We start from the raw sequence: 12,785 nt of genomic DNA on the forward strand, positions 1-12,785 counted from the left end.
GTGGAGGCGGGAAGGGGCGAGGGAATGGGAGGGCGCGGGTGGAGCGGCGGCGGGCGGCGGGGAGCGGCGCGGGTGGAACGGCGGCGGGCGGCGGACGGCGCGGGTCGAGGCGGGTGGGGGAGAGGATGCGGGTGGGGAAAGAATGGGTGGCCAGCGCTCGCACTACTAGGAAAAGGCCTACTAGTGGCGCACCAGTTTTGCCTACTAATGGCGCACTACTGGTGCGCCACTAGTACCACGCCACTAGTATTAAATACTAATGGCGCACCACTGGTGCGCCATTAGTATCTGGTATACTAATGGCGCATCACGCCGTGCGCCATTAGTATAGACCAACATGTGCCAGTAGTGTGCCTCCCAGTGGGACATGTGCTTTGACATACTAATGGCGCACTACGGGGTGATGCGCCATTAGTATCCTTTGGCATACTAATGGCGCACGTTGGGGTGATGCGCCATTAGTATGTATATTAGGGATTATTTTTTTTCTTTTCTGATATTTGCATAGATTACAAAATATATTATTGGACAGAATATAGACAGCACCACACAGCAACAGCAGATTCATCGAATACAATAGAAGATTAGTCTCCGAATACAATTCATCATATTAGTCTCCGAATTCAAAGGACCAAACAAAGACAGAACATTACAAGTCTCGAGACCGCGAGTAGAGAGTTTGTCTTCACATTACAAGTCGATATCGATCATCTAAACTACCATCACATAGAAGAGAGCCGCGGTCATCACGATGAGCATCATCGCGATGAAACTGGTCTTCATCCGGTTCCTCCAACGCTCCCTCCTCTCTCCGGCTAGATAGCGCGCGTATCTAGATTCCGCCTCCGCCCTAGTGGTGTACCCTTTGTAACTGTTACCGCTCAAACGGTGAACCTGTCTCCGACACTCCTCCCAGTCGTCGTAGACTTCGGGAACCTTACCCTTGTACACGACATACGACGGCATCTCTATGCACTAGCCAAACAACAGACAATACATAAGCAATATATAAGTATGCAACAAAAGGATCGAAAGAGAAAAGCAAGACATTAATACCATGATTCATGGTCCTACTAATAAATAGCATCGATTACATCTAAGTTGAACGACTGTCCAAACCAAAGAGACATACAAGTTCATTAAAGTTTAATTACAACATGAGCTAATCGATGTTTCAGAACTACACATAGCATCACTACTTTCGACTCGACTCATGGGACCGGAGCGTGGATGAAGCCGCCGTCTGTCATGATGGTCATGAAGTCGTGGGCGTTGTCAGCCTGCATTTGTAGCGTTGTGTCTATCTCACTGTTGGACGGTTGATATTTGAGGTAGAACTGCCCCGAGGTACGAAGGACATCTTGATGGATGATTTCTGCAAACTCCGACTAGATGCGAAAGAATTCTTGTCGGATGTTCGCGTCCTGGATTGCCGCCAAGCTTGCGGCCCAATCTTTGAGATTATTTGGTAGCAGAAGGTGATTATGGTCCCGTACGATCGCCCGCATGTGATGGAGGGCGTAGTAGGCATCCTTCTGACCGCCAGGCGGCTGCTTGACGCAGGGGAACGTCGTATTATGGGTGAACACGTGCCTGCCGTACCTACGAGCTGGCCTCTTAAAGGTGCCTCCAGATGCAGCGTAGCCGGGGAGAGCATCATCAAGAACTTTCTTGATATTTGTGTAGTCTATCTTGGAGTCACGGTCCGGGTCGAAATACGTGGCCATGGAATATTTCGGGCTTAAGAGGATGTGTGTGCAATGTGTGTCACTGCACAGAACACGGAATGTTAGAAAAAAAAGAATGATCGAAATCTAAGAAATCATATGTTACGGGGCGGTTAGGGGATGACTTACTCGGGAAAGTAAGGCACGAGGAAGTTATCCTTATCTGGGTTTGCCAGAATGACGCCTTCGAGGTGTGAACTCGCGACTTGCCGGTCCCCAGCACTGCCCAACATCTTGGCACGCATGTAGAAGGGGTCGACTATCACAATGTCCGGGGTCTTGTCTCTAATGATCCGCATCTCCATACTCAGCGAAAATAGCCGAACGAAGGTGTAGTGCAGCGGATGAAGGTTAAACATAGCAAAGATGTCATCAAACCGCAGGACGATCGTACCCCCGACGGTGCTATCCACAAAGCCCTTGCCCTCTGGCACCTTGGCCATGAAAACCGGGTATGCCACATCATTCTCTCTGAGACGCTGCTTCTCCAAAGAAAGAACACTGTCATGCAGACTCCGCATAGCACCGGTTGCAGCATTGAGCATATTTGTTGGTAGCATCGCCCTACCCGCCACATGCACCCTCCTCGAGATATCCTTAGGTGAAGGTGGCCCATCCTGACCACGGATCGTACTCGGTGCCGGCTGGCTCGCACCGGCGCCCTTGTTAGTCTTTCGTTTCCGTCCCTTCTTCCTGATCTGCTATAATGGGATCGAGTTCTGCTCACAGACCGCCTTCTTGAGCGTGTTGGGGCTGATAATACTTCACACCTCAGCTATCTGAGGCTTGGTGAAGGCGGCAGCTGGAGGCGTCTCCTGAGAACTAAACGCCAGACGACGCCTGTTGCAATTGGGTTTCTCTGCCGTACCAGCAAGATCGCGTTCGTCTTTTTCAGGGTTGGGTTCTTGAGAAGGAGGCCCGCAGAACTCGTCACCGTACCCATGTTCGGCAAAGTACTTATCGACGTTGGAAAATGTACCGTCGTCGTTGTCGTCGTCGTCCGGATCCTGTGCCATATGCATGTCCGGATCCTGTGCCATAGGGATGTCCGGTAGCGTTGCGGCGTTCTTGCCATGGCTTGGCGCTGGCACGACTGGCGGTCTTGTCTGTGGGGTGGTGTCCCCCGCCCCCAAACGAATCTGGCTCTTCGGCCAAAGCAGGGGCCAGCTTACGCAGGCGCTGAGGGTCATCACATCATCTTCGTCGGCCCCAGCGGGTCGAATCGGAGGTAACAACTCGTCACAGCCTGGCAGCAGCCGAACAAGTTCAACCCTATACAAGGTGGGTGGCATTGGATTACCGTGGAACACGCGGTTGCCCGGTTGAACGATTCTGCCCTTGGCGACATCGACCAACTCGCCGCCCACGAAGTGCAGGAGAGTGCAAGGAACGTCGGCGCCGCCCTGCGAAAACATGTAGGGCATCAGGGATGCCCAGTCAAAGGCAAGGAGATGAAGTCATCGGCCGAGAGGCTTAGTTACCATGATGCCGTCGAGCTCGGCTAATGTCGAGTCACCGCCAACGGCGGGCGTGCAACTGACGGAGGGGCCGTTTGCTGGCGAGGTGCCGGCCGGCGTACAGCCAGGTGCATTAAGCTCCAATGCCCGTGCCGGCGCCGGAGACACGAATACCGCCTCCGCCGGAGGCACCAATGGCGCCGTCTGCGCGTTGTGCGAGTTGCTGGCCGTGAAGCTGGGAACCGAGGGAGGCCCCTATTGGCTGCCCGCAATCTACGTCGTCAGCCCCTGAATCAAGGTAGGCACAATAGCGGTGATCGTCGTTCCCAGTTGTTGTTGCACTTGCTCTTGGACAATCTCCGGAATCCGCGCCACTTGTGCCTTGAGTTCTTGAACCTCGCGCGACTGGCTTTCCGAGCTTGTCTTTTTTCTCCTTTCGCCCACCAGCGGTATAGTATGACGACCATTTTGTGGACAAGCCTTTGCCAGCCACACGACCAGCTGACGACGGCTTACTGAGGTTATCCTTGTTTTTCATTACGTTCAACGCCCTATTTAAAGGGGTGTCAAAAGGGGAGCTCTGAGACGACCCCGCGCTACTGCTTTCAGCCTCCTGCGGAAGGAATGTGAACCATTTAGAAATTTGGCTTCATTAATTAGAATGCAATCATATGGAGCTAATTACGCGGGGGTGTATTCCTTACCAGAACAAGCTCAAGCGCCCTGGTCTTCGGATCCGTGGTAAGCTCCTTTGTTACCGGGTCCTCCTTGTACCGGGCCCTGACAAAGTTCCTGGTCTGCTTGTCATGGAATTTCTCGAAGCGGGGCGGTAGGCCTTGCTCGGCATGCTCCGCGTCCTCCTTGTCCTATATAGGCTCCGCCACTCTGTAACCGCCAGGACCGAGTTGGTGGACCCCTAAGTTCAACTGCCACATTTCTTTCCCCCACTGACTTGATTCGGAGGTTGCGCTGCTCTCGCACTTGATCTTGAACTCCTTGTAGTCATCTTCGCTCATCAAAGGATATTTCACCTTGATCTTCTCATAACTATCACCTTTTTCAATCATTGCCTTCACCGTGCTTCTCCAAGTAGACAGGGCCGTGCTCATCCTCGTGAGGGCGGCATTGTTCACTTTATTCCCTGAGAGGCGTGTGTTTGCAAATTCAGCGGGGAACTTGTATCGTTCGTGCAGCTTCGTGAAGAGGAGGCTGCGCAAATTCCCTCGGTCCTTATGCCTTAGGTTCTCGGTGTTGATCAAGAATGTGCTCCGGAGAATGCACGCGAGCTGTACCGAGTACCCCTTGACTACTTGTTTGGGCGCCGTTGGATGCCCGTCGGAGTTCACTTTATCATCAGTGGTGGTCCTTCCGTTGCCTCTTCGGTTGGCTGCCATCTGTGCGTGCGCCGCCATCATTAGTGGTGGCATCCTCGGCGGCACCATCAGTGGTGTCATCCCCGACCCCACTAGGGGTTGTGTAGTTAGGATCGGTGTCTTCCGCGGCATCGTCCTCATAGCGGTGAGGTTCTTCCTCCAGCTCCTGGGACAGCTCCCAGAATTGCTTGCCGCCCGAACCGCCGGCCTCATCGTTGTGGGCCGTGTTTCGCTCTAAATAGGAAAAAAGTTTGGTCAAAAAGTTGGTTATTGTCAAGGAACAAGATCTCTAAGTTGACCAAATAACCTAATTCTCGAGGAATGTCGCCAAAAAGTTGGTTATTGTCAAGGAACAATTGAGAGATGTTTGTGATATTGCCTAGGTGTTTTGGGATGGAACCTGTTAGTGTGTTGTTGCTAGGTGTTGTGGGATGGAACCAGTAGCTTCCTTGCAACCCACGAAAGACAAAGGAAAAGGGGTGAAAAGGGGGAGATGGTTAGCTTTGATGAGCAGGCAGCATCTTCCTAACCCCCTTCTTCTTGTCTCCTCTCACTATCTCTCTCACACCATGGCAAGCAAGGGTGTCTGAGTGTGTGAAAAAATACTAAACTAATCCAACTACTAAAGCACTAGATCACTACTATTGGTTGATGTCAAGATACATGCTGATTAATTTTAGTTTCGGTTGAGAATCGGGCACCTTCTAGGTCAAGAAAATTGGGCATGACCTTTGCTAATTTTCTTGACCTAGGAGGGCACCAATCTCAACCGAAACGGAAATTAATCAACATTTCAGGAGAAAGGGGTAACGAAGTGATGGGGCAAATGTGCCAGGCACCACAATGTGATCACAGAAACAAAGCAGCACCACTGGTGTTGGATTCACAGTGTAAATGATGGATGAAAAGGCCACAGACCATATGGTACTCTGCTTTCATATGGACAAAATAAAAGTTCACATGAATGACTATTTGACTGAATGGTGTCAGGTAAACAAACTCCCAAAGTCCACTAGCAGATCCAAGATCTAATTCTATTACACACAACATAGCAATTTAAGAAAATTAGAATAAGGATATTTGGAAATGAAAAAGAATTATGCTCAAAGAACAATGGTAACAGCAAAATATTGAAACCTTTGGTAAGCATTATATTACAAAAAAAAGATATGTAGTACTATACAATATCCATAACCAGAAAACAAGACATGCATATTCTTAGGCAGAGTAAAATAGTCCTGCATTCTTGGCCGTTGTGTGCTAGTGATTTGCCTCATCATCATATCATAAGTAAAATTCTTATTTACTCCTTGCATTTTCACTCTTCTTCTTACTGCCAAAATTCAGAGTAAATTCTAGCCTTATTTGTACTGCTTGTGCTTGTAGTAGTAAGATTCAGGAGTAGGAGATCACAAAAGTACAGTCCACAGGTTACTCCAAGTTTCTGAATTTTCAGTAAATTTTCTGTAAGAAAAGAACTAAAAGAAAAGAAATCCTAGGGTTAAAAAATCTGGAGCAAGTCCTAGCAGAACCACAAAATGTTCATCTACTCCTAGGATGTCCTGTTCATAATTCTAGTTCATGTCCTAGGATGTGCTATTGATAATTCTTAATCCAAACAGCAGATACACAAGCACTAGATTTTACAAATGTCCAAACAGTGTCATATCTGAAATGTATGATGTTCAGTAGCAGAGATTCAGAGCCATTAGTTTTGAGTGTACATCGTGAAAAACTGTACATCTGATTATTTGGTCATTTTACTGCCCATTTTAAAAACATCTTAAACATCCTACAGGATGGTGTGAAGGAAATGATCACAAGATAGCACTGAATACTTCAACTTCCTCATCTGTCTGCAGTTAACTTCCAACTTGGTAACCCATTTGGATCGAGAAAACAAGCACACCGAGCATCACTAAGTGGCACTAGTAGTACTATAGATGCACTAGTACACATTTTCCTAGCATACAGTAGAGTAAGGAGAAGAAAAATAAATCTAGGCTTTCTATATGTGCCACTCAGACAGGATTTCAGATTACACAACTTTCTGTCCCTTACTATCTGGCCAGATTCTAATTGCCCAAATGTTAAACTTGTTAATTCTTTTTCCTTCTCTTTTCACCAATGCACACATACAGAATGATCCATCCATGTCTCGAACTAAAGTATACTGGAATGTGAGATTAGCATGACAGGGGAGTAACCAAAGTATGACATTAGATGGAACAAACTGAAGATTTGGTTCAGACTTTGGGCTCAAATCACAAGAAACTTTGACAATCACCTTGGATTCAGCAAAGAAACCATTCGTTGACATTCCAGGATTACAAACAACAAAATGCGTCACAAAAACACAGAGGGGGAAGCGGCTCGGGTGCTCACTGGGGAGGTCGAGGGCGACTCGGGGTAGCCGGAGCTAGTCGAGGCGGCGGAATTCGGCGTCGAGCGGTGGTGATGGTGGCCGAGGCGGAGGAAATCGGCGAGCGTCGAAGGGATGGCTCAAGGGCGCCCGAGCTCGTCCGGGTCCTCGTAGTCGAAGAGGAAGACCTCCTCCTCGTCCTCCTCCTGGTCCTCCTCCTCCGGCTCGGGGCGCGGGGGCGTAGGGGCGGCGGCGCGGGGGAGCTGCAGTGGTGGGGGGCGCGGGGGCGGCGGCGCGCGGGAGCTGCAGTGGTGGGGGGCGCGGGGGCGGCGGCTCGGGGGAGCTGCAGTGGTGGGGGCGCGGGGGCGGCGGGGGTGTAGTCTGGTGGGGGTCGGGGCGGCGGTGTCGTGGGTCTAGTGAGCGCGCGGGTGGACTGGCGAGGGAGAGGGACGAAGGGGATCTGGCGAGGGAGAGGGAGGAATTAGCTAGAGGGGAAACTTACTAATGGCGCACCCCGAAGCGGTGCGCCATTAGAATATTTTTTAGATAGCAATGGCGCACCCACGATCGGTGCGCCATTAGTAATCTTTTTTTATATAGCAATGGCGCACTAGCCAGAGGTGCGCCATTAGTAATCTTTTTTTATATGCAATGGCGCACCAGCCAGAGGTGCACCATAAGTATTTTTTTAATTATTATTGTTTGTTGCATCTAATAATTTTTTAGAAAATGAATATGAATATGAAACAGTAATAATTTTTTATAAAAACAGTAATAATTTTTTAAAAAATATCATCAAGTTATTTGAAAATATTTATGAATATGAAAAAATATCATCAAATTTATTCTTTGAAAATATAATAAAATTTGTTATTTGAAAATATAATCAAATTTGTTTTTTTGGCAATTTTAGTTGCATTCATTTGTGACGGTGGAGCGGGCCGGGGAGGGTGCGGGGGGTCGTCGGCGGCGGTGGAGCGGGCCGGGGAGGGTGCGGTGGGTCGTCGGCGGCGGTGGAGCAGGGGAGGGTGCGGTGGGTTGTCGGCGGCGGTGGAGCGGGGGAGGGTGCGGGGGGTCGGCGGCGGTGGCCGGTGGAGCGGGGTAGAGGGTGCGGGGGGTGCTCGGCGGCGGGGGGACCGGATCTGGCGAGGTGGGATAGCGATCGAGATGGAGGGGGATCGAGATCGAGTGTCCATGAAATTTAAAAATATTCATGAGTTCAAAAAGTGCCGATGAAATACAATCGAGAAATGAAGGCTATAATTTAAATACAATCGATCTTAGCTAGCTATCTGTTCACAATCTTCTTGCCCTTATTTTTGAACAAAAGAGGTTACTGGATAGAGGACTAGAACAGAAGAAATGCCATTTCCATATGTCGAAATACAATCGAGAAATGAAGACTACAATTTAAAGCATTGCGCAAAGATTTAGAATTAGATCGATGACATGGTTGAAATCAAGTGATACATGTAATAATTGAGCTTGCCAATGGCACACACACACGCGGCCGAGACGTCGTGATTTGATCTTAACTATCTTTTCACAATCTTCTTGCCCTTCTTTTTCGCAAATGGAGTTCTTCTCTTGAACGGACGTCCTTTAGTTAGGGTGGTCCTGCTTCTTCTTGTGGTGTATGCTGATACTTCATCGTCGTCTTCATGTTCCATCTTCGGGTCACCGTACTTGTCGAAGTCTTGCTCATTGGCGACTCCATCCATTCTGATGATCTTCCTTTTGCCTCTCCTCACGACAACACGACTGGGCTTTGACGGGTCGGTAATGAAGAAGCATTGGTCCACTTGGGAAGCCAGTACCCATGGCTCATTTTTCGCGGTGACGTTCGCGCCTGCGGTCTTGGATTTGGCTTCGGGTATAACCATGGTGGTGAAATACCGGTCTTCTTTTATGACGCTCTTGGCCCATCTGACACGGAACATCGGGACCTTCTCTCCAGCGTAGCTCAGCTCCCAGATCTCCTCGATCCTTCCGTAGTATCTGTCCTTGTCGTTACCGGTGTAGGATTCCATCGTTACCCCGGAGTTCTAATAACCATCGCTCTTCATGTCCTTGTCCTCGGTGTAGAATGTGTAGCCGTTGATATCGTATGCCTCATACGTCATCAGATTGTGCTCGGTGCCTTGTGACAAGGCGAATATGAGTTGTTCTTCCGCGGAAGAATCCTCATGTAAAGGGTACGACAGAAGCTTCTACTTGAACCAACGCCTGAAACATGAGTTGTGCTCTTTGATTATATCTCCGTCCGTCCTCTGTTGGCCTCGGTCATTGTACGTCTTCTCAATAAAGGTTTTGTGCTCTACCACCAAAGGATCGAGCACGTCTATGTGTTGTAGCGCGACTAGGTTTGCTCTTTCAAAGTCGGCGAGTCGACCCTCGAAGTCGACATGCATTTCGCGGCGACCCTCACGGTGACCCCATCCAGCGAGCCTGCCGAGGTGCCTGTTGATGGGCAGACCAACGGGGTTCTCGATGCCTAGATAATTCGTGCAGTAGGAGATGCACTCTTCGGTCAGAAAGCCCCTGGCTATGCTTCCCTCTGGACGTGACATGTTGCAAATGTATCCTTTGATGACGCCATTCATCCTTTCGAACGGCATCATGTTGTGCGGGAACGTCGGCCTGAGTTGGATGATATCCTCCACGATATGGACCGGCAGATGCACCATAACGTCGAAGAATGCGGGCGGGAAGTACATCTCAAGCTCGCATAGTATCACCACGATCTCTTCCTGTAGCCTTCTGAGTTGCCTCACGCCAACCGACTTCTGAGAGATAACGTCGAAAAAGTTGCATAGGCCAAATAGCGTTTCACGGACGTGCCCGTCCATGATCCCACGGATTACAATTGGAAGTATCTGCGTCATCAGCACGTGACAGTCGTGAGACTTCATCTCGCCGAACTTCTGCTTCGCTGAGTCTAGGTATCTGCTTATCTTCCCCGCGTAACCGTAAGGAAGTTTTACTCCTACGAGGCAGGTGAAAAACTGATCGATCTCCTCCTGACTTAGAGTGAAGCACGCGGGAGGGAAGTCATTTCCGGTCTTCTTGGCCTTTTTGCCTTTGCGACAACTTTTCGTGTCCTGCTTCGCCTCATCATCATCATCATTAGCGTGAAGCTCCTCCCTGATGCCCATTTATTTCAAGTCTGCCCTTGCTTTTGGCCCATCTTTGGTCCTCTTTGGCATGTTGAGCAGGGTACCAAGCAGACTCTCGCACACGTTCTTCGTGATATGCATGACATCAAGGCTGTGAGGCACACGGTGGATCTTCCAGTATGGCAAGTCCCAGAAAACAGACCTTGTTTTCCATACCTTCAGCAGCGGCTCTGGCGCCTTTTGCTTTGTTCCCGACAGTGGGCAATCTTTCCAATTTTTCAACAGCTCGTCTATTTCCTCGCCGCTCCTCGTACGCGGGCGTCTTCGGGGTTCGGTTTCACCATCGAACAGATCCTTGCGTTTCCTCCACGGGTCATCGTCCCGAAGCCACCTTCGATGTCCCATGAACACGGTTTTCGAAGACCCGGGATCTCTATCTAGCTGGCGATACGTTGTGTCATCCATGCACCTGACGCATCTAGAAAATCCGTGGACCACCTGCCCCGCGAGATATCCGTAACCGAGATAGTCGTGCACCGTCGTGAGCAGTGCAGCTCTCATAGGGAAATATTCCTTCTCTGCGGCGTCCCACGTATTGGCTGGCGTTTTCCACAGCGTGTCTAGCTCCTCTTTCAGCAGCCCCAGATACAGATTGATGTCGTTCCCTGGTTGTTTCGGCCCTTCAATTAGCATACTCATGTGAATGTACTTCCTCTTCATGCACAACCAGGGGGGAAGGTTGTACATCCACACAAACACAGGCCAGGTGCTATGTGTGCTTCTCTGGCTGCCAAATGGATTGACTCCATCGGTTCTCGCACCCAGCATGATGTTCCTTGGATCCTTCCCAAATTCTGGGTGTTCGAAGTTCAACGCTTGCCACTGGCTCCCATCCTTAGGGTGACTCAGCATCTTGTCTTTTTTATTTATCTCCGGATCATTTGCGTCATCTTCTCGCTTCTTCTCCTCCCTGTCCGCGTGCCAATGCAGGAGCTTTGCTACCTCAGGGTCCGCGAAATACCACTGCAGACGAGGAGTGATCGGAAAGTACCACACCACTTTTCGGGGAGCTTTCTTCCTCTTCTTGTATTGAGTGACGCCGCACACCGGACATATGGTAGACTCCGCGTGCTCGTCCCGATAAATGATGCAATTGTTCATGCACACATGGTATTTCACGTGCGGTAAATCCAGAGGACACACAATTTTCCTCGCCTCTTCGAAACTGGCCGGGCACTTGTTCCCCTTGGGAAGACGTTCGTGCCAGAATGACATGTTGTCGTCGAAGCATGCGTCGGTCATTTTGTGTTTTACCTTCATCTCTAGAGCCATGAGCGTTACTTTCAGGCGGGTATCCTCGGGCCTGCATCCTTCATAAAATGGAGTAACTGCGTCTATCTCCAGTTGATCCAGCTTGGCTTTCTCTCGGGCAGCAGCTCTTGCGTTATCCATCTGCTTGAGAAGCAGCTCTTGAATATGAGGGTCCTGCACCCAGCCCATCGATGGTCCATCGTCGTTTGCTCCGCCGGCATCTTCATCTTCATGATCATGCCCTTCGTCTGCTCCGGCATCTTCCTCATCATCATGTCCGGCATCTTCTACATGATGACTGTGTATAGCATCACCGTCGTGATCATGTCCTGGAGATTCTTCGTCTTCTCGCCCGCCCGAGCCGCGGTGGTTGTCTTGCTGCCCTTCCTCATTTCTTGCCCGGCCCCCATGGACGACTTCATAGTAATCTTCATCACCTTGCCACCGATAGCCATCCATGAAACCACGCAAGAGCAGGTGGTCCCGCACCTGCCCGAAATCCGGGTCCGCAATAAGGCTCTTCAGCTTGCATCTTCGGCACGGACATCTTATCTCCGTCTCGTTCTTTTCAAGCATCTCGGCCTTCGCGGAGCTCAAAAACCTATTCATGATGCCTTCGATCATCGTGCGGACCATGGTCGCCTGTGGGGTAGAGCAAAACGATATTTTAGAACCAAGAAAAAATTTGGCATGACTTTCCCTAAAAATAGGACCAAAAAGAATGCATAGTGACAAAATTCTCGCCGAAACGGAAATGAATCAACATTCCGGCAAAATATTGGCAACTATCACATTTCAAATACCGGTACTTGCAAACACAAACATATATGCAACACCACAAACATACATAGATCTAGCTAGGCCATAAAAAGTGCATGTGCATGTTGTTGGAGGGAGAACAACATAAAGATAGCTTCCCCCTTACTTACCTATCAAAAAAAGGTAATTTAACCACTTAATTTGGATGAATTTATGGTGCAAATGAGGTGAGGAGGAGGAGGCAGCCGAGACAAGCTTGGAGGAGGAGGTGGAGAGAATGAAGTGGGTAGGTGTGGCTGTCCAAAATATCTAGCTGGTCCCAGGTTACTAATGGCGCACCACCTACAAATGCGCCATTAGTAACCCTGGTTACTAATGGCGCACCTGCTGGTGGTGCGCCATTAGTAGTTTTGCAAAAAAAATTATAGTAGTGGCGCACTACGAGGGTGGTGCGCCATTACTAGTTAGAACTAGTAATGCGAACTGTGCCCTGGTGCGCCATTAGTATGTTTGGAAAAAAATTTGTTACTAGTGGCGCACCGTGTGTCTGGTGCGCCATTAGTGTCTTTCACACTAATGGCGCACCAGCACATGGTGCGCCACTGCTATATAGTAGTGGCGCACCACATGTCTGGTGCGCCATTGGTGGCCATTTCATCTATAGCCCTTTCCCTGTAGTG

The sequence above is a fragment of the Triticum aestivum genome, chromosome 5D, assembly GCF_018294505.1.
Source record: "Triticum aestivum cultivar Chinese Spring chromosome 5D, IWGSC CS RefSeq v2.1, whole genome shotgun sequence".
Classification (NCBI taxonomy): domain Eukaryota; kingdom Viridiplantae; phylum Streptophyta; class Magnoliopsida; order Poales; family Poaceae; genus Triticum; species Triticum aestivum.